The sequence below is a fragment of the Globicephala melas genome, chromosome X (genome assembly GCF_963455315.2).
Source record: "Globicephala melas chromosome X, mGloMel1.2, whole genome shotgun sequence".
In the NCBI taxonomy this organism is placed as follows: Eukaryota; Metazoa; Chordata; class Mammalia; order Artiodactyla; family Delphinidae; genus Globicephala; species Globicephala melas.
In genome coordinates this window covers 82002863-82024597 of record NC_083335.1, presented here as the reverse complement: position 1 = coordinate 82024597, position 21735 = coordinate 82002863, and the positions used below count along the sequence as shown (strand labels likewise).

Below are 21735 nucleotides of genomic sequence, written 5' to 3'. Positions count from 1 at the left end.
CCAGATCTTGGACATACTCCAGATTCTGATAAATGTTTTGGGGAGAGCATGGAAGCTTGGATGCCTCTAGTTCTGACCTGGGACCACACTGTCAGAAGTGGATAGAGGAGACTCTGGCTCAGAAAGGAGAACATCTTGCCCCAGGGCCAGAGCTGAGAGTGCAAGATGCTGAGTCAAGGCATCTTGTGCAGAGGGAAGAGACACCTATGTGCAGTATCTGGAGCCAGTCCCAATGAGTATGTGATGAATTGGAAGGGCAGGGTAAGCAGGAGGGGCAAAGGACCTGGAGTGGGCCAGGAAGAGGTCAGCCTGGCAAGAGGATCCCTGTCAGTTCAAGAGAGAGACGGCCTGGGTATCCTTGCCTCAATATACTCTGGCTCACAACATGACTTCCTCACCCTCTATAGAGGGTCTCAGTTTTCCCATCTGCAAATAGGCTAATCATGCTGGGGGACCAGCCCAGGAGAAGCAACCAGCCTAAGATCCCAAGATGGAGTCTAGCCTTGAAGCAGACCTCTGAAGCCTGGCCTTCATCATGCTCTTACCTGATTCCTCTCTGTTTCTCTAATCAAATCCCTAGCCCCTCATCCTGGCATTTGAGGCCCCTCTTCACCCACCCTGTTAGAGAGGGCCTCTGACTTCAGGGACACTGTTAGGACCCAATTATGGGATTCTAATATAGCTGGCCAGGATGCTCATGTCCTGGACTGAGGCATGGGAGGAGAAAATGTTCTTTGCCTAGGGTGACATCTTTTCCCTGTGCCCTCACTCCTCACTGTGTAGTGTGGCTTCATTCAGGTCCTGCCTAGTCTGGTCCTCCAAAAGGGAAGACTCTCCTAGAAGGTCTTTAAGGTCTCATCCAACTCCAAAATACAGTCTTTGCTGAAGACCAGTGAAGACAGGCCCTTTTGCTGGGACCCCAAACAGAAACCAGGAGGAGAATGAGGAGTCATAGGCCCAATGTGCCCCAGGGCCTTTCCCATGCTGAAGCTACTTGTCCTTGTATCCTTCACAACTCACCCAACTCCCTTGGAGCAGAGGGCCCTGCTCCTGAGGGTAAGGTTCCAAGGACTTCCTGGGGCCAGACCTTAAAAGTACCACCCACTTCTGTGAATAAAAGCAGATTGGCAGGGACAAAACTAGATTCAGGAAACTAGATCCCTCTTTCTTTGGTGATCAAAAAGGCCATCAGTGGCTCCCTCAGTTGGGGGTGTGGAGGATCCTGTTTTTCATTAGGAAGCATCCTATTTTTCATTCAGTAAACATTACTGAGCACCTGCTGTGTGCCTGATAGAAACTCGGTGATAGGACTACAACAAGGAAACATGAATAGACCAAGTCTTTGTCCCCCTGGAGCCCAGAGTTGAAGACAAGTGTTCTTAACATTTTTTGTGTGCCATGGACCTGTTTGGTGATCTGGTGAAGCCTATGCATCTTTTCTCAGAAAACAGTATCTTTTGAATGCATAAAATAAGATACCTAGAGCCACAAAATATTGACTATATTGAAAAATAGTTACTAAAATATGGAAAAGCAAATATGTTATAGTAATATATATGATCCTTGTGAGATCTAATGGAGAGTCTAATGACAATCATGATTTTGAGATAGAGATGAGATTACATGATATTTCAAGAAATGTACAACATCTATAATATGATATAAAAATCTCTGTGATTTCTATTAGTAACAGAGTCACAGGTACTATCACTATTATACTATGGTCAGTTACATTCTTTACTGAAAAGATGCTAAATTTCAATTAGAGGAGAGTGAAAACAAAGATGTAATTTTTTTCCCATCCAAATTCATGGACCCCTCTAAACCCTGTCCCTGGACTGGATTGGAGGGAGATCTGTGAACCCAAATTAAGAAACCCTGGTAATAGGAAGGGCCTTCCTGTATCTCCTTTCTTCTTAAACCCCTTTCGTTTGGAGGACAGAAGCCTAGGTTTTATGCTGGGTCTTATTGCTGTGTGACCTCAAGCCAAACAGTTTGCCTCTCTGGGCCATAGTTCCCTAAGTCTGAAACAACGGCAAAGGCAAGAATTGGGAGGGGAGACCTTAATTATTTATGCTCCAGGCAATTAATTTATGTTCTCTCATTGAATCCTCCATTGAATGAATGGCATTTTCAGGGAAGATTTTTTTAAATTATCTTCCCATTTCACAGATGGTTAAACTGAGGCTCCAAGCGAGGCTGTCACTCGACCAATGTCTTAATCAGTAAGTAGCAGGGGCTGGTGGGTGACTGGCCAGACCTCTATAACCACCTCATCCTCCAGGGATAAAACTAGGAACTACGTTCACTTTGAGCGAGAGAAACCTGGCTCAGAAATCCCTGCAGGTGGGGGTAAGCTATGGAAAACTGAGGGCAGAGTCGTGTCTCTTAGCGGAGCGGTGGCTCACGCAAGGTGGCTTACGGAGAATAAGACGTCAAGAAGCCGCGCGCCTCCGATTGTCTTGTGACTCGCGCCAGGCCTCACTTTGGGGTTCGCGCCTGCGTGCTCCCAACTAACCGCCCGAAGACCTGTCGAATGGACTGGCAAAAAGCGATGAAGATCCTCCTCCTGGCCAATCCTATTAGAGGGTGGGCTTAGCTTATAAACCAATCAAAGACCCCCAAAGGGGCGGGTTTTCTTCGGCCTGGATCCTGGCTTGGGGGTAAAAATAAAGTGTGTCCATCTCCAGCCAATCCCAGGGAAGACAGGAGGGCACTCCTCCAATGGGAGTCTGGAGCCGTCGGTAGCGGTGGCGGCCTGCGACCCCGCTAGCGCTCCAGCAAGCGGGAGGGACGCGTCCAGTGCGTTCGCGAGATCCAGCTGCCGGTCCCTGGAATCTACTCGCGCGAGGCAGCGGCTGCACCGACGGCCCGAGGTTCCTGGTGAGACGCTGTAAAGACGTGGGGTGGAGGACGCGGTGGGAAAGATGCCGGGCTGGAGCGCGTGAGGGGTGGGACCTGAGCGAGCTTTTACCTGGGCGGCCTCTCAACCCTAGGTCAGCGGGTTGCGGAGTATCGTGCGGGTAGCAAGGGGAGGGCGAGTGCTCCTGCGGCCCCCAGACGGCAACCAGGTGAGTACCCTGCGGAGCCCACCGCCCATGCCCACCCTCCGCGCTCCCCCAATTCCTGTCTCTTGGGAAACGGTGTACTGTGCAGGTCTGCAGCTCACGTGATCGTCTGCTTGCGTGTCTGTAAGTCTCCGTCTGTCTCTCACTCTCTGCCCACCCCGTTCCCCCTTCCTCTGTCTCTATCTCCATCTTTCTGTTTGTCTCTATCTTTCTGTCTGGCTCCCTCTCTGAGATATAGTAGACCGCCCAGGCCTATAAGGCTGAATCCTGACCCAACCAGTTAAAACTAGCCGTAAGACCTTGAGCCTCACCCAGCTGGGCCTCAGTTTCCCCATCTGTCAAATGGGAGTCTAATAATCTCCACCTGAGACAATACAGTGCATCACTTTGCCCAGTGCCTGGCCCCTTGAAAAGTTTCAATAAATAATGACAGTTATAATTGAAAAGAATATAGTCTCTCTTGGCCTTTGGCTTTATATTCTCCCTGTCTCTGACCCTACCCCCACCCCAACTTGTTCTTCTTTCTGAATGCTTCTGTCTTTCTCTGTTATTGCTTTTCCTTTTTCTGCCTCTTTCCCATCCCTAAACAGGTTAGAGGTGCATTGTTTATAGCAATGAGCTTGGCCTGAGAGTGCCTATGAGCTTAGTCTGGGGTTCTTGTCTGTTCTGGGGGTAAACAAATGGAGCTGGCCTTAGGCTGCTTCTGGCCTCATTGAGGAGACAACCCTCTTTGTTCCCCACCCTCCTGTGTTAAACAGGTGAGACACCCTCCGCCAGGGTGGGGAGCAGCTTAGATGAAAAAGTGGATCAGGCCCTTATCCTGTATCGTGTTAGTCTCCACAAGAAGATCAGAGACCAAGGGTCTCCTAGTTACATTCCCATACAGCCCTGGAATTGACCAGGCCTCTGGAACTCACCTTCAGTCATCAGCAAAATCCCCTTCATTCTCTCCCTGATTTCTGAATAGTCCCATTGTTTTCTTGCCATGCCTTAGTGGTTCTCATACCTTTTGAACACAACACTCCATTTTTATGATGTATGTTTTGAAACATCTCTTTCACTGTTCTGAATTGAAGTGCATAGATAATAGAATCTGTCTACACACATAATTCCCCCCCAAACCAATAAAATGTCTAATTCAATATAAGGGAGAAGTAAAGGAAAAATAATTTATAATAAAACAATATGTATTTCAATATGTAAAGGCTGGGATATAATTCCACTAGAAGACATAATGAAATGGTCTTGCACATACGATGCTTGTACCTGGGAGTGTGACAGCTACACTGTGACTCAGAAACCATGGATAGGGTGATGCAATTTTCCTAGATGATGAACAATTCTTCATAAGGTTCTAAACAAAACAAAGTGCAATCTTCCCTCAATTTATATGGTTGTTGAATTACTGTAAAAGTCATTATATATTAAAATCCATGATCTGGCTCCCATAACCTCTCTGACCTCATCTCCTACCACTGTCCCCATTTGCTCCCTCTCTTTCACCCATCCTGACCTCCTCTAGGCTACTTGAACATATTAGGCACACATCCACCTCAGGGGCTTGTACTAGGCCATCCCTTGTACCTAGAATGCTTGCCCCCCACCAATATCCACAAAGCTCATGCCCTCACCTCCTTCAGGCCTCTACTCAGATGTCACTTTCTCAATGAGGCCTACCCCAACCATCCTGTTTAAAATTGCAACTATCCCCTAGCACGTACCCTTATCTGTTTTTTCCATAGTGCTCCTCACTCTCTTACATATCTTTATTATGTTTGTTGTTTATTGTTTGACTCTCCCACTAGATTGTAAACTCCAGAAGGGCAGAGATGGTTGTCTTTTTTGTGCCTTGATGTATCCCTATTACCTAAAACAGTGCTTGGACACAGTAGGCTCTCTCAATAAATGTTTGTTGAATGAATGAATGAACACGTTTTTCACCTACATGATTGTCTGGTGGAACATTCTAAAGTCATATGGGATGCAGTACGATTCTTTGCTGTGTGGAGCTGTCTTGTGCACTGCAGAATGCTGAGCATCCCTGGTCAATGCCCACTAAATGTCACTATAATCTCCAATTATTTTGACAGTCAAAAATGTCTCCGAAACACCCCTTGACTGTCTATTCAATCCCCCACTGAGAACCACTGCTTGAATAGAAATCTGGCTTTCCCCTGAGCACTCTGCTCCCCCAGCAGCCTCCTCATACCCCTCCTGCCTGGAGGCCAGGACATGGGGGTAGGTGTCCTCACTCTATATGTCCTTCCCAGACATTTTCTCTCCCTCCTCCTTAAACGCTCTGGTTTTTTAGAATTAAAATTTTTTATTTTTAATAATTTCAGACTTTTAAAAAGTTATAAAAATAGTACAAAGAATTCCCATATATCCTTCACTTACATTCCCCAAATGTTAAGAAATTATACAAGTACAGTTCAATTATCAAAATTAGGAAATTAGCATTGGTACAATACTCTTAATGAAAGTACAGAACCTATTTGAATTTCATCAGTTTTTCCACTAATATAATTTTTCTATTCTAGGATCTAATTCAGGATCCCACATTGTGTTTAGTTGTCATATCTCCTTAGGCACTTTTAATCTGGGACAGTTCTTTAGTCTTTCTTTGTCTTTCATGACTTTGATACTTTTGAAGAGTCCTGGCCAGCTATTTTATAGAACTTGGGTTTGTCTGATGTTTCCTTGTGATTACAGTTAAGTTATGTAATTTTGGCAAGAATACCACAGAAGAGATGTGTCTTCAGTGCTTTATATCAGGAGGCACATGATGTCAGTTTATCCCAATACTGGTTTTGTTCACATTGACTATTTGTTTAAGTTAGTGTCTCCAGGTTTCTCCATTGTAGTTACTCTTTTTCCTTTGTAATTAATAAGTAATTTGTAGAGAGATACATTAAGATTATATAAATATCAACCACTTTGTTTTAAATCTCAACTCATCAGACTATACCATCACCTACCTGTGTGTTGTAGTCAGGTACAGACATACACACATACCTGCCCCAGTCACGCCTCATTCCTAGAAGGATTTAGCTACTAGCTTACTGTCACTCTATAACACTACTCCAGTCCTACTTCTTGGTGATTTTAATATCCTCGTAGATGACCCTTCCAGTGGTCTTGTCTCTCAGTTCTGTCTGCTCTTCTACAGTGCTCTTGCCTTTCAGCCCCACCTCAGCCACGCACCCTGATAGTCTTACCCTTCTTATCAGTATCTGTGACTGCATCTCCTCCATAATCTCAGTTTCAGGCATCCTGCTCTCCAACCAGTACTTATCCTTCTAGCTCACTCCCTCTAGCACCCCAATTCCAACAATCCTTCAATGCCACTGGAACTGAACGTTTTCATTACCCTCTACTTCCTCCATGTTCCCATGTCCTTCCTTCAATCAGCTTAGATTCCGTGGTCCATCATAATAATCATTCCCTTGCATACATCCTCACTTCCCTTGCCCTCTGTCACTTTAGCATACTTATCAGGCAAAACCCCAGCCCTGCTTAAATCCACCTCTGCCAGCTCCACTGTACTTTCTTAGGCCATTCACTGTCCTATCCTTCTAGATAACTATTTCATACCTTCTCTCTCCTCAAATCTCCAACACCTCCTCTCCCATCCTAGGCTCAGGCTGCATACTTGACTGAAAATTTTAAACCATCAAAAGAAAACCTCCACTGATTCCCACTACCACATCCAACCACCAAGCAGCATCTGTACTCATATACTCTGCCTTCTTTTCTGTTATTATGGAAAAACTGTCCCTGCTGTCATCAAAATCCTGTCCTTCCACTTTGGCACTAGATCCCATCCTCTTACCTACTTGAGTACATTGCTTCAGCAATATCCCCCTCTCTCTCCTACCTCAATTTCCCCCTCTCTACAAATTCATTCCCATTAGCACACAGACATCCTGTTGTTGCTTCCATCTTTTTGTTACAGCTTTATTGAGATATATTTCACACACCATAAAATTCACCCTTTAAAAGGGTACTATTCAGTGGTCTTTAGTATATTCACAGTGTTGTGCAGCCATCACCACAATCAATTTTAGAACATTTTTATTCCCCCCTAAGAGAAGCTCCATACTCATTAGCAGTTACTCCCCATGACTCCCCTCCCCACAACTGTAGGCAGCCACTAATGCACTTTCTGTCTCTATTGATTTGTCTAGTCTAGACATCTTATATAAATTGGATCATACAATATATTGGCCTTTATGAGTGGCTTCTTCCACTTAGCGTACTGGTTTTGAGGTCCATCCATGTTGTTGCATGTGACATTTGCTTTTATTGCCAAATAATATTCCATTGTGTGAATATACTACATTTTGTTTATTCATTAGTCAGTTGATAGATACTCCAGTTGTTTTCACGTTTGGCTATTTTAAATAATGTTGCTCAGGACATTTGTGTACAAGTTTTTGTGTGAATGTATGTTTTCTTTTCTCTTGGGTAGATACCTAGGAGTGGGATTGCTTGGTCATATGGCAACTCTATGTTTAACTTTTTGAGGAACTACCAAACCGTTTGCAAAAGTGGCTGCACCATTTTACATTCACACCAGCAATGTTTGAGGGTTTCAATTTCTCCATATCCTCACCAACACTTCTTATTGTCTGTCTTTTTTATTATAGCCATCCTAATGGGTATGAAGTGGTGTCTCATTGTGGTTTTTATTTGCATTTCCCTAATAATTAACGATGTTGAACATCTTTTCATGTGTTTATTGGCTATTTGTATATCTTTTTTTGAGAAATGTCTATTAAAATCCTTAGCCCTTTTAAAATTAGATTATTTGTCTTTTTATTGTTAGATTGTAAGGATTCTTTATATATTTTAGATACAAGTCTCTTAGCAGATATATGAATTGTACATCTTTCCTTCCATTCTGTGGGTTATTTTTTCACTTTTTTTAAGTTTTTTTTTTTTGATGTGAACCATTTTTAAAGTCTTTATTGAATGTGTTACAATATTGCTTCTGTTTTATTTATTTATTTATTTGGTTTTTTGGCCACAAGGCATGTGGGATCTTAGCTCCCCGACCAGGGATCTGACCTGCACCCCCTGCATTGGAAGACAAAGTTTTAACCACTGGACCACCAGGGAAGTCCCTGTTTTTTCACTTTCCTCGTGGTGTCCTTTGATGCACAAAAGTTTTTAATTTTGATGAAGTTCAATTTATGTGTTTTTTTCTTTTATCATTTGAGCTTTTTGTGTCGTATCCAAGAAACCACTCCATAAACCAAGGTCACAAAGATTTATTCCTTTTTCTTCCAGGAATTGCATGGTTTTAGCTCTTAAATTTAGGCCAGTGATCCATTTTGAGTTAATTTTTGTACATGCTGTGAGGTAGGGAGTCCAAATTTCATTCTTCTACTTGTGGATATCTAGTTGTTCCAGCACCTTTTGTTGAAAAGAGTATTCTTTCCCTCATTGAATTGTCTTGACAACCTTGTGAAAAATCAGTTGACCATAAATCATAAATGTGACAGTTAATTTTTGGACTCTCAATTCTATTCCACCAATCGATATGTTTGTCACTATGCCAGAGCACACTGTCTTGATTAAATTAACTGTGTAGTAAATTTTGAAATCAGGAAATGGGATTCCTCCAACTTTGTAATTCTTTTTCAAGATTTTTTTTGACTGTTCTAAGTCCTTTTCATTTCCATATGAGTTTTAGGATCATCTTGTCAATTTCTGCACAAAATCAGCCGAAATTTTTATAGGGATTGTGTTGAATCTATATATCAATTTGGGAAGTATTGCCATTTAACGATATTAAGTCATCTGATCCATGATCATGGGAAATCTTTCCATTTAGATCTTCTTTCTTTCAGAAGTGTTTTGTAGTTTTCAGCGTACAAGTCTTGCACTTATTTTGTTAAATTTATTCCTAGGTATTTTATTCTTTTTGCTACTATTATAAATGGAGTTGTTTTCTTACTTTCACTTGCTGATTGTTAAGTGCTAGTGTGTAGAAATACAGTTGATTTCCGTTTATTGATTTCTGTCCTGTCACATTTCTGAACTTGTTTATTAGTTCAAATAGTTTTTAGTGGTTTCCTTAGGATTTTCTATGTATAAAATCGTGTCATCTACAAATAGAGATAGTTTTACTTTTATTTTCCAATTTGGATGCCTTGTATTTATTTTTCTTGACCAGTTATCCTGGCTAGACCTACAGTATTGACTAGAAGTAATGAGCGCAGACATCCTTGTCTTGTTCCTGATCTTAGGGGGAAAGTATTGAGTCTTTCTCCATTAAGCATGTTGTTAGCTGTGGGTTTTACATAGATACCCTTTATCAAATTGAGGAAGTTCCCTTCTACTCCTAGTTCTCTGAGTGTTTTTGCTATGAATGGGTGTTGGATTTTGTCAAATGCTTTGTCTGCATCTACTGTGGTGATCATGTGGAGTTTATGTTTGTTCTGTTAATATGGTATATTACATTGATGAATTTTCAGGTAGTAAACTAACTTTGCGTTCCTGAAATAAATCCTAGTTGGTCATGTTATATAATACTTTATATATGTTGCTGGACTTGGTTTGCTAGTATTTTGTTGAGGATTTTTACATCTATATTCATAAGGGATATTGGTCTGTAGTTTTCTTGTGATGTCTTTGATTTTGGTATCAGGATAATACAGGTTGTATAAAATGAATTGGGAAGTGTTTCCTCCTATATTTTTTGGAAGAGTTTGTGAAGGATTGATACTTGCTTTGTGTATGTCTTATGTCTTTTCTGTTTCTTTGTTCTTCGATTCCTCTCTTCTTATGTATCAAGTAGATATTTTCTAGTATAACTTTTAAATTTCCTTGTTAACTATATATTTTTGAGTTAAGTTCTTAGTGGTTGCCCTAGGGATTACAACTAACATCTTAACTTGAGAAAATCCACTTTGGGTTAATTCTAACTTAATTTCAATAGTATATAACAACTTTGCTCTAATATATCTCTGTTCCCTCTCCTTTGCTTCATAGTATTATTATCATACAAATTACCTCTTTATACATTATAAGCCTACCAACGCAGTTTTATTATTATTGCTTTATGTAGTTATCTTTTAAAACAGATAGGAGAATAAAAGTATTACAAACAAAAGTACTTTCTCTTATAATACCTGTGTAGTTACCTTCAAGTTACCATTTAGTGTCCTTTAACTTCAGCCTGAAATTAGTATTTCTTGTAGGATAGGTCTGCTAGCAACAAATTCTTTCAGTTTTTGTTTATCTTAACTTTTCTTTTATGTTTGAAGGACAGTTTAGCTGGATAAAGAAGTCTCCATCTCTTTCTTTCAACATTTTGAAGATATCATTACACTGTCTTCTGGCCCCCATGGTTTCTGATGATAAATCAGCTTATATTTATTGAGTATCCCTTATTGAGTATCCCTTATATTATTGAGTATCCCTTATATTCAATAAGTCATCTTTCTCTTGCTACATTCATTATTGAGTATATCCCTTATACACTTATTGAGTATCCCTTATATTCAATTATTGAGTATCCCTTATATTGAGTATCCCTTATATTCAATTGAGTATCCCTTATATTGAGTATCCCTTATATTCAATAAGTCATCTTTCTCTTGCTACATTCAAGATTTTCTTGTCTTTGATCAGTTTATTCTACTTGAGCTTCTTAAATGTATAGATTAATATCTTTCATCAAATTTGTGATGTTTTGGCCCCTTTCTCATCCTCTTGTCCTTCCAAGATTCCCATTATGTATATGTTGGTACATTTGATGGTGTCCCACAGGTGTTTGAGACTGTTTCTTTTTTTTTTCATTCTTTCTTCTTTCTGCTTTGAAGAAATGGATAATCTCTATTTGACCTATCATCAAATTTACCTTTTCTCTCTTCTGCCAGCTCAAATATGATGGTGAGCCCCTCTAAGTGAAATTTTTATTTCAGTTATTATAACTTTCAACTCCAGATTTTCTATTTGATTTTTTAAATGATTTCTATCTCTTTATTGATATTCTCTATTTGGTGAGACATTGTTCTCACACTTTCCTTCAATTCTTTAGATATTGTTTCCTTTAGTTCTTCAAAAATATTTATAATAGCTAGTATAAAGTCTTTGTCTAAGTCCCAAACATTGGCCCCTTCAGGTACATGTTCTTTTGGCTGCTTTTTCCCCTGTATATGTAACATACTTTACTGTTTCTTTGTATGTCTCATAATTTCTTGTTAAAAATTGGACATTTTAGGGCTTCCCTGGTGGCGCAGTGGTTGAGAGTCTGCCTGCCGATGCAGGGGACGCGGGTTCGTGCCCCGGTCCTGGAAGATCCTACATGCCGCGGAGCAGCTAGGCCCATGAGCCATGGCCGCTGAGCCTGCGCGTCCGGAGCCTGTGCTCCGCAACGGGAGAGGCCACAACAGTGAGAGGCCCGTGTACCACAAAAAAAAAAAAAAAAAAAAAAAAATTGGACATTTTAGATATTCTCCTCTAACAACTCTAGTATCAGACTCTTCCACCCTCAAGGTTTGTTGTTCTGGTGTGTGTGTGTGTGTGTGTGTGTGTGTGTTGTGTGGTTGTTGTTATTGTTCTTGTTGTCATTTATTTGTTTGGCAACTTTTCTTGACTAATTCTGTGGATTCTATATTCCCTGCATTATGTGGCCTCTGAGTTCTCTGCTAACTTTTTTTTTAAAAAAGATCTTGTTTTTATTTTTAAGCCTGGATTCCTAGGGGTCACACCTGGTAAGTATAATTTGGTGGTCAGCCAGTGATTGGTCAGATGTCCTTAAATACCTTGTCTATATGTCTTCTACCCTCTGCCAAGGGGGTCTGTGTGAGAAGGCATGCCTTCAAACTTCAGCCAGATTATAGGCCAGCCTGAGTTCTCACTTTCTGCTTGCACAAGGCCTCACAGTCAGCCATAAGTAATGACTTGGGCCCTCTCCTTTTCCAGCTCTTTCTTGTGCACAGCCCTTTAGAGTCCCAGGAATATGTCAGAACTTTTCAGAGTTCTCTATAGTTGTCTCATTCTCTAGGATTTCCTTTTAAATTCCTGACCAAGGCATCTCCCTGTTTTCTGGAATTTATTTAGCTTTTGGCTACTGAACCACTAAGCTGGAGAGGGAGGGAGGATGGGAATAGCCACAAGTTAAAATGTCACACACAAAAAAGGCACAGAACCTGCTGTCTTGCCAAGATTCAGTCGTTTCTCTTGGATCGATGATTTTCACTTCATTCTATGCCTTTGTTAATTGCCAGAGTTTTGAACTGATTGATTTTAGTTTGTTTGCCCTTATTTTCATTGTCTTAGAGGGATAGCTGGCTCACCAAAGTCCTCACTCTGCCATTCCATTGATCTCCTGTTGCTCCCATCTTTAAAAAATGTAAAACTCTCTTCATCCCACATCCCCTTGCAAATATGGCTTTATTTCTCTATTCCTCTAACAACAAAACTCTTCAAAAGAGTTGTCATTCTTCACTTCTTCCTACTCTTCTCCCATTCCCTGTTTGTTCATATTAAAATATCTTACACGTATAATAAAAGAATATATACATTATGTACATAAGTTATAGAGATAATGAAAACCCAGGAACTCCAACCCCGCCCAAGAACAGCATTAATGATAGCATCTATCCCTGTGTCATTTTCAGTCCCATTTCCCACCCCTCCTGCCAGAAATTACCACTCTCCTAAGTCTTGTGTTTAACATTCCCTTGCTCTTTTTGATTTTTTTTCATATTTGTGGAGATGCTTAACCAATACATTGTGGTTTTGGCTTGGTTGTGAGCTCTGAAAAAAATAGTATCATACTGTATGTGGTCTTCTGTGACTTACTTTTTTCATTCATCATCGTGTTTCCAAGATTCACCTGTTTTGCATGTAGCTGTAGCTTGTTCATTCTCAATGCCATATGATATTTCATTGGGTGACCTTAAATTATTCACCCATCTACCTGTTGAGGGACATTTGGGTCATTTCTAGCTTTTTGCTCTTATAAAAAGTGCTATTATGAACATTCTTGTACATGTCTCCTTGTACACATGGACACCCATTTTTCTAAGGTATATACCTATGTATGGAATTGCTGGTTAATAAGACATGTAAACATTCAGCTTGACGGGATTATGCCAAAATGTATTTTAAACTCTTGGTACCAATTTACACACCTTTCAGCAATTTGTAAGAGGTCCCATTGATTCATATACACCTTATTAATACTTGATATTGTGCCACTTTTAATTTTTTGTCATTATAGTGAGTCTTTGTGGACTTAATTAGCATTTTTCAAATTACTAATATAATTGAGCATCTTTTCACGTTTATTGGCCACACATGTTTCTTCTTCTGTGCAATGACTGTTAATATCTTTTGTCCATTTTAAAAATTGATATTTTTATAATTTTTATTGATTTACAGAAGTTATTTAATTATTTGCATACTCCTCATTTGTCAGTTATATGTGAATATCTTCTCTCAGTTTGTGGCCTTTTTTTTCTTTATAGTGTCTTTGCATGAGCAGAAATTCCTAATTTTAAATGAGTTGAACAATTCAGTTTTTTCTCTGTAGCCAGCACTTTTTGTGTGTTGTCTTCCCTAACCTATGGTCATGAAGATATTCTTTATTTTCTTCTAATAAAAGTTTAAAGGTTTACCTTTAACTTTTAAGTCCTTAATCTAACTGGAATTGATTTTTGTGTAGTGTAAATTATGAGATAGGAACCCAGTTGTGTTATTTTCCCCACAGATAGCCTAATTATCTGAAGTGCCACTTCTATCATACATCAAAGTTTCACATCTGTGTAGGTCTGTTTCTGGGATCTCTGCTACTGGCCAACTTTTTGCCCCTGAATCAGTACCACACTACCTTTAATTACTTTAGCTTCGTAAAGAATCTTGATATTTGATAGAGCAAAATCTTCCCATCATATTTTTCTTCAGGAGTATCATATATTCTTGGCCCTTTGTTATTTCAAGCACATTTCAGAATAAGCTTGTCGTGTTCTACAGAAATATTGGAATTGGAATAAATCTGTAGATCAGTTTGAAGAGAATTGATATGTTTATGATGTTGAGTCTTCCTAGCTATAAACATGATGTATCCTTTCATTTTAAATAAATTATTGAATGTCTTTTGGTAGAACTTTATAATTTTCTGTATAAGGTCTTGCATATCTTGTGTTAGATTTTTTTCCTTGGTATTTATGGCTTTTACTGCTATTATGAATGAGATCTTGTTATTTAATGTGTTTTATCTCTTTTGCAGGTATATAGAAATGAAGTTAATTTTTTATATTGTTATTATAGCCATTCACCTTGCTTTATAAACTTTCATTACCTTTAAGCAAACTTTTAATTTTAGAATAATTTTAGTTATAGAAAAGTAAATAGAGACAGTATGGAGAGTTCCTGTGTACTCTTCACTGTGATATTTTTGTCAAAACTAAGAAAACAACATTGGTATATTACTATTAACTAAACTTCAGACTGTATATAGATGTATCAGTTTTCCCACTAATGTCCTTTTTCTGTTCTAGGAGCCAATTCCAAATACCACATTGCATTTAAGTTGTCATGTCTCTTTCGTGTCTTATGGTCTATGACATTTTCTTAGTCTCCTTGTTTTTTATAAGCTTAACAGTTTTGAGATGAACTATAGAATGTCCCTCAATTTGGATTTGTCTGAAGTTTTCCTCATAATTAGACTGGGGTTGTTCTTGGAAGGAATACCACAGAGTTGAAGTGCCCTTTTCATCACATCATATCAGGGGTATGTGAAATCCCTATGACATCCCTGGTGATGTTGACCTTCACCACTTAGTTAAGGTAGTGTTTGCCAGGTTTCTCCACTGTAAAGTTGGTATTTTTTTTCCCTTTTCATTCTCTGTTCTTTGAAAGAATCTAGCCCACCCTCAAGAAGGGAAGGAATTAAGCTTCACCTCTGGAAGGGGATGTAATTACATATATTATTTGGAATTCTTCTGTAAAAAAGATTTGTTTCTTCTCCTTTATTTACTTACTTATTTATTCAGTTACTTGTTTATATCAGTATGAACTCATGCCATATTTATTTGTTTAATAATTTGAGATATAAATCCAATACTGTTATTTGTCTTGTGGCTCAAATTGTTCCAGCTTTGGTCACCGGGGGCTCTTTTAGGTTGGCTTCTGTGTCCCGTTGACATGGCCCCATCCTTTTGTTTTTAAGTACTTCCTTACTTGTCAGCACTACAAGATACTCCCTACTCATCTTTTATCTTCCTGCCCCAGTCCCAACCCCAGAATCGACCATTTCTCAAGGAACCCTGCTTCCTTTTAAGTTGTCTACATATTCTTTTGTGTTTTCTATGTTGACAACCATATCAGCTATTAATAATGAGAGTTTTGTTTTTTCCTTTCCAATCTTTATGCTTTTAATTTATTTTTCTTGTCTTACTGAGATGGCCAGGGCCTCCAGTACAGTGATGAATAGAAAAGATGTAGTGGGCATCCTTGTCTTGTTGGATATTTTAGAGGAAACACCACTAACTTTTCTCTAGTAAGAACAATATTTGCTGTAGATTCCTACAGTTTTTATCAGATTAAGCAAGTTCCATCCTGTTCCTCCATGCTAAGAAGTTTTTGTTATTGTTTTTAAATCATGAAAGGGTGTTGAATTTTTTATCAGATACATTTTCTGTTTCTTAGGATGATTATGTTTTTTTCCCTCCAATAATCTGATGATGTGGTAAATGACATTTATAGATTTTCCTTATGTTAGACTACCTTTGCATTTCTGGTATAAACATAACTTGGTCGTGATCTTTTCCTTTTTCTACAATACTAGATTCAGTTTGCTAATATTTTGTTTAGGATTTCTGTATCTGTGTCCATAAATTGGTCTTTAATTTTCCTTTCTCATGCTATCCTTATTTGCTTTTGGCATCAAGTTCTGCTGGTATCATAGAATGAGTCAATGTTTCCTCATTTACAATATTCTGGAAGATGCTATATGACTTTGGAATGATCTGTTTGGTAGAATTCTCCTGTAAAACCACCTTGGTCTTTTCTTTTTAATATTAAGTGAATATTAAACTTCTAAATAAAATATTTTCAAAATTTTGAATGAGAAACTTGAAATCTGCTTCCATAACATGTTTATTTTATATCAGGTTTTATGCTTAAAATGGCTACAGAAAAATCCTGATCAAGACTTTTTAATGATGTATTCTTCAAATTCTTAATGGTCACCATCAATACAAATCTTTCTTTGTACAATTAGGTGATAAAGTATTTCAAACCAACTTTTAAATTGTTCAGAAATGTTTAAAAAGTGAAGTTATATCTAACAGCTTTTCTTTTTATTTCACTGACAAATATATTGTTAAAAATATCTTGTGATAATATGATTAGATTTCAAATCCAATTGAACTCTTTCATATTAACTATTTCAAAATAATGATAAAGCTCTTATTTGCAGAACATGCATCATTGTTAGAACCATCACCCTGCAGCTAGCTTGGACACCATTAAAAGGGCTCATCAGCTGCAAATGGATAGAAGTATCTGATATTCGCGAAGACAGAGTTTCAGGGCTTCTACCTGGAGCTACACTCTCCAAAAGCCCCTGCTTGGCCTCCCTGCACCCAACCCTACCCCATCCAGTCACAACTTGGGTCGTGTGGTGTTTCTTGGCAACTGGAACACAGACTCCTCCAGCAGCTCCGCAGGCCCCTTGTCCTCAGTGAGCAGAAGACTACAGAAGCTGGCTACTGAAGAGGCTGTCCAAGTCTTAGAGCTCCTCTTCGGCCCTGCTTAGCACATTTACTACAGAGCAGTAACTGAGTGCTGGATGTTACTCATTCGTGTTCACCACCTGCAGGGACTGCAGAGGGATTTGTCAGACCCCATTTCTCTAAGGGCCACCCTCTAAGGATCTCCACAGGAGGCTGCCCATAGAGAGAAGTGGCCTGCCTAGGGTCTCCACTGCCTTAAGGCCTACGTGGACACTTCCAGGCCTAAGGGGATTAATATTTCTTCACCTACCTGTCATCCACATATCAATTGGAAAATTCTCCCTCCTGATGTTTTTTGTTCCTTTGTTTGTTTTTTAGTAGGAAGAGTTTTAACTACTGCTTCAATTCCTTTAGTAGTTAGAGGACTAGTCAGCATTTCTTTTTCTTCTTGAGTCAGTTTTGGTAAGTTATAGTTTTCTAGGAATTGGTTTTGTCCGCCTTCTCAAGTTTATTGGCATAGTTTCCTTATTTTTTTATTCTCTGCTGTATACAATCTGTAGTTATGTCTCCTTTTTCATTGCTGATATTGGTTATTTGTGCCTTCTCACTTTTTTTCTTGATCAATCTCACCAGAGGTTTGTCTATTTTACTAGTCTTTTCAAAGAACCAACTTTTGGCTTTGTTGCTCCTCTCTATTTTGTCTTTGTTTTCTATTTCTTTAATTTCTGCTCTTATCTTTTTTGATCTCCTTCCTTCCACATTTTTTGGATTTATTTTGTTGTTATTTTTCTAATTTCTTAAATTGGACACCAGCCTTATTAATTTTTAGTCTTTCTTGTTTTCCACTTTGCACATTTAAGGACGTAACTTTCCCTCTAACTACTGCTTTTCTACAAGTTCAGCCATGTCATATTTCATTACTGTTCAGTTCCAAGTATTTCAGCATTTCCATCATGGTTACTTCTTTGACCTGCAAGTTATATAGAAGTGTGTTTCTAAATGTTTAGAGATTTTAAAGTTTATCTTTATGTTATTGAACTCTATCTTTAATTGCATTATGGTCAGAGTATGTGATCTGTGTGATAAAAATTCTGAAATTTATTGAGACTTGTTTTATGGCTTAATAGGTGATCAGTATTTTTTAATGTTTCCTATGTGATTTATAAGAATGTATGTTCTCTAACTGTTGAATACAGAGTTCCACATAAGTCTGTTATCAAATTTGTTAATCGTATTGTTCACATTTTCTATATCTAAACTGATTTTTTGGTTGTAATATACCAATAATTATAAGGTATGTTAATATGCAGTTATGATGGTGGATTTGTCTATTTCTCCTTGTAGTTCTTTTTTTTTCTTTTACTTATTTTGAGGGTATTTTATTAGGAATATTCAAAATGAGAATTGTTATATATTCCTGGTAAACATGTAATGACCCTCTCTATTTCTGATAATGCATTTTTTCCTTGAAGTCTATTTTATCTTACATGAATATAGCAACACAAACTTTTCTTCTTCTTAGGATTTGTGTGGTATATAATTTTCCATCCTTTTACTTTTCAACGTTTTCATGCCTTTATGCTTTAATCATATCTCTTGGAAATGGCATATAGTTGGACCTTTTAAAACATCTAATATAATAATCTCTGTCTTTTAATGGTCAAGTTTAGTCTGTTTACACTTATTGTGATATATTTGGACTTGTTTCTGCCATCATACTTTTTTTTTTTTTTTTTTTTTGCGATACACGGGCCTCTCACTGTTGTGGCCTCTCCCATTAAGGAGCACAGGCTCCGGACGCGCAGGCTCAGCAGCCATGGCTTACGGGCCCAGCCGCTCTGCGGCATGTGGGATCTTCCTGGACCGGGGCACGAACCCATGTCCCTTGCATCGGCAAGCAGACTCTCAACCACTGCACCACCAGGGAAGCCCCCATCATACTTTTTTATTTCTATTTCCTACCACCACCTTTTCGATGCTTCATTTTTCTCTTTTTTTTTTGCCTGCTTTTTAGTTTTGAAATTTGTTTGTTTGCTTTCTTAATCATTTTTTTTCCTCCCTACTGTTTGGAATTTACCTATTCTTTTTCCTTTCTTTCTGTGGTTATCCTTGAAATTTTACCATGCATGTTTAACTTACAAGGTTTAAAGTTAAACAGTATTTTAACCTCCCTCTTAAAGAGTGCAGGAACCTTAGAACCTTCAACTCTAGTCATTCCTATCTTGACCACATGTTATTTTTTTGAGTGTGTTAGTTCCTTCTTCCCCTGACCTCACTAATATATCATCATTAGTATTAATTTATATAGATGGTATGTGTTTGGATTTACATGCATACATTCTTGCATCTCAGAACATTGTTCTGGGATCATTTTCCTTCATTATGATTACGATGTTTAGATACTCTTTTAGTACATATCTGTTGGTGTTAAATTCTCCTAGTCTCTGTTATATGTAAATGTATTTATTCTCATTCTTAAAAGGTAGATTGTTATAGGTAATATTAGAAGTCCACTATCAGTCTAATTTCTGTTTTTTGTAGGTGTTTTTGTTTTCTTATATTCTGACTACTTTTCTCTCTCTCTTTTTCTTGGAGGGGAGGGGTATATTCAGGGGGTTCTGCAGTTTCATTCTATCAGTGTTTAGGTATGTATTTCTTTTTTATTATTCTACTTTGGAAATGTGCTTTATGCCTCTGGATTCATGTTTTTCATAATTTCTGGAAAATTCTCAGCCATTATCTCTTCAAATATTGCCTTTCTTCCATTCTTTCTATATTTTCTTTCTCAGAATTCAGTTGGTCATATTTTGGACCGCCTCATTCTATCTTCCATATCTCGTAACATTTCATTGATATTTTCTATCTTCTTGTCTTCCTGCACTTCATTCTAGGCAATTTCTTCAGATATATCTTTCAGCTTATTGATTCTCTCTTCAGCTCTGTCTGATCTGCTGTTTAATCTGTCCACCGAGTTTTTTATTTCAAGAATTGTATTTTTCATTTGTACAAACTTCATATATTTCACTTTCTAATCTTCCTAGTCATCCCTAATAGTCTCTTGTTGCTTGCTCATCTTTGTGGTTGCATTTATTATTTCTTTAAACATGTTATACAATTTTTGTTCAGCCAGTAATCGCTGTTTGTCTAAGTATGGCATTGTAAATATTGTTCACATCCAAACAACATAGTACAGTCTGATTACATATCCTCTGTTGTATACCTTTTTGTTTTCCTAGTAGTTGTCTGTTTTTTTTTTCCTGTGCCTGGTGTTCTAATACCATTACTAGTTCTTCTCTGAAATTCTTTTTTTAAAAAATTTTTTAATTTTTTGGCTGCGCCACATGGCATGTGGGATCTTAGTTCCCCAACCAGGGATCGAACATGTGCCTCCTGCATTGGAAGTGTGGAGTCTTAACCACAGGGAACTCGCTGAAATTCTTTTTAAAATCCATATCAGATCATGTCCCTCCTTTGCTCAAAATTCCCCCATGGCTCCCGGCTCCCTCAGAATAAAAGCCAAAGCCCTCACTGTGGCCCAAAGTTCTTTACACAGTCTTGTCCCCATCATCTCTCTGACCTTGCCTCCTATCACTTTCCCCATCACTCACTGTTCTCCAGCCACACTGGCCTCCTTGCTGTTCCTTAAACATGTCATGTATCCCCCCTCTTCAGAGCCTTTGTACTTGCTAGTCTCACTGTCTAGAACATTCTTCTTCCCAGATAATCTGATGACTTGCCCACCCACTTCCAGTAGGCTCCAATGTCACCTTCCTAGAGAAGCATTCCCTGACAAACATATCTAAAATAGCCCCATTCACCAGCACTTTCTATCCCCTTATCCTACTTTATGTGTTGTGTTTTCCTACAAAGCACTGATCACCACCTGATATACTTTATTTATTTATTGTGATTAGTGTTTGTCTCTCCACAATAGACTGTAAGCTCCACAAAGCAAGGACTCTTGTTTTGTTCATTGTTGTATCTCTAGTGCCAAGAACAGTGCATAGTAATATTTAGTAGACACTCAATAAATATTTGTGGAATAAACTGAATGAATTGATGAATGAATTAATGTGGAGGATAGAGGGAGAAATGCATTGAGAACTAGGCTAGGCATGAACGCCTTTCATGGCATGCAAAGGAGCTTGGGTGTCATTGTTCAGAAGGGTGAGGGCTGTAAAGAAGCAGTGAGGGTAGCTCCTGGGTTCTTTTGAGAAGCAAGTTCAGAGTTGGTAGGGTGGTAACAAAGCCCCATGTATGACTCGCTCTGTATCCTGGGCTCCTAAAGGTGGACCTGCCTCTTTTTCAAACAGCCCTCAAACTGCTGTGTTGTCATGCCTGCCTGTTACTTAGTGAAAACCAAAGCCCCAGCTCTCATTAGGCCTTCTGGTCCCAGCTAGGATCCTCTTTTCTCCTGCCTGTGAGAAACTGTTTCTTGGTCCCCAGGCCAAGCAGATCACCCCCATTAGACTTTTTCTGTGGTACTTGGGTTGTGGGGGAATTGTACAGGAGCTGGTATAAAGCCTGGTACATAGTAAGTGCTGTCATAATGGTGGACACTTCACGGAAGTAAGTTTCAGCTCAGAAAAACTTTTTTCCATTGTAAAGGCTACAACAGATTGTGAGGTTTTAGTCCTGACTTTCTCCCTAACCCCTTTGGGAGCCAGCATGGCTCCAGTGTTTCTGTTTGTCCATGACTGTTTGGATACTAATTCTGTTTAATGTGTGGCCTACTCCCCTGGTTTTTGTGTAACCCACTAATTTCATCAGAATGCCATCAATACACACAGGTCCCTGTGGCACACCCCTAGAGACCCCCCCCCTCCCGGGCCAACATCAGTTCATTAATCATTATCACACTGGGTTTAACCAGCCAGCTAGTTATAAGTTCACTTGAGCAAAGTTGACTGAACACCTACTATGTATCAGGCCTCCGGTTCCGCACCGAGGACACAGAGATGAACAAAGTG

At 38.9% G+C, this 21735-nt stretch overlaps 1 long non-coding RNA gene across 1 annotated transcript; it reads left to right on the top strand.

Moving 5' to 3' along the window:
• Window positions 1-2746: 2746 nt before the first annotated feature.
• Window positions 2747-18502, top strand: LOC115849572 (uncharacterized). Its single transcript, XR_004038051.2, has 3 exons — window positions 2747-2883; window positions 2997-3071; window positions 16510-18502. It is a non-coding gene; the product is annotated as an uncharacterized lncRNA (long non-coding RNA).
• The last annotated feature ends 3233 nt before the right edge of the window (window positions 18503-21735 follow it).